A 4775-nucleotide genomic window follows, 5' to 3' on the forward strand; every position below is an offset into this window, starting at 1 on the left:
GGGAAAGGGGGGGGGGGGTGTAGATGGTTTATCTCAACCTTCTGTCCCCCAGGCTAAATTCTAACAAAGTCCAGCACATTCAAACTTACTACTGATATATCCTTTTACAGAAACCAGCATGGGGCTGTTATAGCTCAGCTGGTCAAGGAATGTCTTTTTTATTTTAACCCCTTACTGACTTTACAGGAGTGCAAGGGGGGCATCGTTGGCGCGGGAAGGGTTAACAAGAGCGGCTGAGAAGACATGCCATGGTCTGAGGACCCATGCGGTGACTTAACTGGGTGCACTGTGGTGGAAAAAAAATCCTTTTCACCCGCTGAATAGTTTCCGCCTGGAATTCAGCGGTGGAGGAGTTAATGATATAATTGCTGGTGGCTGGGCTTATGAATGGGGATGTCCTTAGCTGTGGCTGCGGGAAGGAGTAGACATGCAATACCTCTCATATTCCATTCCTCTACTTTTGCATAGCAGTTCCCCCAGCAGTGTATGTCCTCCCGTCCTCACCTAAAGGTCTGCAAGACCCCCCTTCCCATATACACCAGCACCACCTTGGACTCCACCTGTTGTCATAATGATAGATGTCACGGGTCAGGCAGGCCTAGTCAGGAATGTACAATATGAAAGTACAAGGAAATACCAAACGCTCCAAAAAAGACTTTATATACTGTAACTAACTTATCTCCTTTATGCCCTCCAATAGCAATACTATCATACTTGCCAACTGCCCTCCATGTCCAGGTTTGCCCTTAAAATCCAGGCCCTTAAAATGTCCCTGTTTTTAACATTTGACCAATAATATCATAAAAGTTCTATTTTTCTCTATTGCAGATTTGTATCTCTTTTTTTTCTCTATTGCAGGGCTGTTTCTTTTTCTTCCCTGGTAGCAATACTTCTCTAACTAGCCAACTGCCTTCAATTTCCAGGTTTAACTTGATAAATCCTTTGAAATCTCAGTCCTTCAAAATGTCCCCGTTGTTCAGATCTGACCAGTTATATCATAAAAGCTCTTCTTACTCCATTACAGATTTGTATCTCTCTTTTTCTATTGGAGATGTTCATCTCTTTTTTTTCTCTATTGCAGATCTGTATGTTTTTTTTTTCCTTCAATAGCAATACTATCATACTACAAATATCCTTGATTTTGCTTTTTTTTCCTCCACTGCATATTTGTTTCTTTTTTTTCCTCCGGTAGAAATACTTTTCTAACTAGCCAACTGCCCTCAGTTTTCCAAGTTTGCCAGATAGGTCCCTTCAAATCCCAATCCCTTAAAATGTCCCTTTTTTGAGCAGCTGTATCATAAAAGTTCTATTTTCCTCTATAGCAGATTTGTATCTCATTTTTTTTCCCTAGTAGCGATACTTTTCACACTTGCCAACTGTCCTCGATGTCCAGGTCTGCCAGACAATGCCTTGCAATCTCAGTCCCTTAATATGTCCTTGTTTAAAAGATTTGACCAGCTATACTATAAAAGCTCTTTTTTTCTTTTTTACACATGCGGCTTATTGATTATTGATAATCCTGTCTGTTTATTCATTACTAATAGGCAGCCTTTGCCTTTGCAATGCTCATCAAGCTGGTTATACCCCTTCGAGCAGAACTCCAGGATTTTCAAAAATGAACCCTTGCAGTGGGGCTACCCCTGCACTGAAAGGGTTAAGTGCTCATTTTGTCTAGGAGCTGAAATAAAGAAGGGATAGTCATCCTCGGCCCCAACTGGCTGCTGGACCGGACCCTGCTGTCTCTTTTCCCCCGGGGTCTGGTGGTCTAAGGACCCGTGACGTCCTCACATCTAATACAGGTGCATTAGACGTGAGGACGTCGAGGGACATACCACAGCCGAAGTGGAGGGAAGAAAGGTGAGAGGTCACCGTCACAAGATCGAGGATCGGTTGAGTGTATCTTCTTTATTTCATTCCCAAGACCACAAGGAGCACTTATCCCTTGGAATGCAGGGCTAGCTGCACTGCAAGGGTTAACGTTTAAAAATCCTGGATATGTGCATTAAGATTTTTCTTGTTGGGTCCGGCAAGCTGAACAAGAAAAATCACTCGATTTCCCATTAATGTTAACAGTATGGAGGAATCTCCCCTGCTGGCTATTGTTAGTGCTCGCGGCTGTCAGAATACCTGACCAGTGACTGTATCTGTTTGGCTGCAGTCACTGTTCGCCTGACAATTTTCCACCTAACTCCTTCGACAAAAGTCAGTGAACTTCTGACGAGTCGGGTGGTGCCAGCAGGGTCACCCACGGATCGAATTGCGGCTGAAAATCAATACATGTACGGCCAGCTTTAGTCCCTTAAAATGTCCCTGATTTCTAGACTTGACCAGGTACATCATAAAAGCCTTATTTTTCTTTATCGCAGATTCGACTTATTGATTAATAATAATAAATCTGGGGGCTTGGTGTCTGTTTAGTCATTATTTACTAATAGTCATCCTATGAAATGCCTATAGGGACTTCATTCACATTTATACACTGAGTGGCCAGATTATTATGACCACCTGACGTTTGTAGGCAAATTAGCTATAATTTGGCGCTGAAGTTGCTAGAGGGCCAGAACATTATAAATAGGGTGGCAGGTTGTTTATCACGACAGTAGATGTGATTGTTTTCTGAAGATACGGGGAAACAACGCGATTTAACAGCCCTTGAACGTAGGATGATTGTTGGCGCTCGGAGCTATGGAGCGAGTATCAGCAAAACAGCAGAATTCGTTAAATGTTCAAGAGCAGCTGTTGTTAAAGTGTTTAAAGACCGGACTGTCAGCCGAAAATCTGGGTCTGAACGTGTGAATTGTGGCCGTCAGCGACTAGTCAATGTTAGGGCAGAACGGAGAGTGGCAAGACTGGTAGAAGACAACAGAAGGGCAACAGTGCAGTGTCAGATTCCTCGCATCACCTCTCATCATCTCGTGGAGTCACGAGGCGGCCCAACGAAGTACTGATGGGGGTGGTCATAATAATCTGGCCACTCAGTGTATATCATACTGAATTAGGAATAATGTCTACAAATGGTACAATTCACACAGTTAATGGCTTCACATTTCTACCACCAACACATTCACCTGTGCTGTATATGGTAGGAAGGGCGTGCACTGCAGTATTCACATTTCTAATGGATGTAATCTCACATGCGTCCATACAAACACAGATGTTTAAGCAAATGTACACTGATGCAGTTAAAATGATGTTAAAGTAAATGTAAACCCTAACTGAATCATATGTTTTATTTTCTAAAGCCCCGAGTATTCATCCTAACATAAAATACTTATTTTTTTCATTCTTAGTTGCGTCTCTGTGCTGCTGATCTCCAGCAGCGTTATTATAGCCACTTCCTGCCTACATGCACACCATCAATGGCTGCATGGCATTTTCCAGGGCGAGTTTCCTGATGGTGACAACAGCGGACCATGTCTGTGTAATGTGGGTTGAAATGACCACGTTTAGTCTCCATAGGCGGGACATGTTACTAGGTGGCAGTACAGGAGCACAGTTGGTTGACATGGACAGATCGATTTCACCCCATAACAGGAAGTGGCCGGCAGGATCACCATTAATGGAATGCAACCTGCATGTAAAAAAAAACAATTACAATGACTTTATAATGATGTTAACATGTTTAGGCTTAGTGATTAGGTTTGTATGTATTGCAGGAACACATATTGATGCATGTAAAACACATTAACTGAAGTACAAGAAAAATAAAAGTTGAAGTTCATAATCTCCTCTTTTGATATTTCCCTTAAAACTGAATTCAGGGCACAAAAATGTTCATTAAATATGATCCTCAATAGCCACAAAGGAATTCAATCTACTTTGTGTGCACCAATGCCTTTACAAGCCCAGATATTATCATATAAGTGTAGCAGCAACATCATCACTGGGCTGTACATAGTTTGTGCAGAGGGCAGATCTGTGGGAGGGATCCGGAAGGCTCCACCCAGTACAGGCTGGCTGCAGAAAACGACAGGAGGGGGCGGAGACAAGACCAGTCACCCTGTACAAGTAGAGGGAGCAGCTGTGACCAGTCTTTATTAGAGGAGGGGGCGGAGACAAGACCAGTCACCCTGCACAAGGAGAGAGAGCAGCAGTGACCAGTCTGTATTACAGGAGGGGGGTGGAGACAAACCAGTCACCCTGCTCAAGGAGAGAGAGGAGCAGTGACCGGTCTTTATTACAGGAGGCTCCAAGTCTCACGCTGGATTACTGCACAGATCTGGAAGAAATACACAAAGCTCACCAAGAAGAAGAACATTGTTCACATTACACAACGTAGTCCCAATACAAAGAGCCAGTTCACACCAACAAGCTGCCATACATACAGTTCAATAAAGTGTAATTTAAATAAAGTTTAAAAAAAGAAAAAAAGCAAGCACTGTGATGTGTTATAACAGCAGTGCACATGCACAACGCACACGCATAGTGAACACCATAACGTGCACCCGCTGGTGTAAGCAGGCATTTCTCACACCTGATTGGATGATTTTAAATAAACATGTCATTGTTATTAGCTTTTTGAAGCGTTTTGCTATTTTTTTTGCTCATTTAATTTTTATGTGTTTTCAGTCTTGAGCATTTTTTCTCTTAGCCAATCAAAAGCTAGTTACTAGGAAGAGATGACTGTTAGGTGCAAAATCCTGTGGAAAAGGTGCGCTGCTTAAGTTTTTCAGGCATTCCCATTCAAGTCTATGGGGTCAAAAAAGTGCGATTCTGGCCCAAAAAATTAACTTTTTTAAACTACAAGCAACCGTAAGAAAATAGGAACCTTCAAG

Source organism: Nanorana parkeri, unplaced genomic scaffold, assembly GCF_000935625.1.
Source record: "Nanorana parkeri isolate BGI_ZX_2015 unplaced genomic scaffold, ASM93562v1 scaffold230, whole genome shotgun sequence".
Lineage (NCBI taxonomy): Eukaryota > Metazoa > Chordata > Amphibia > Anura > Dicroglossidae > Nanorana > Nanorana parkeri.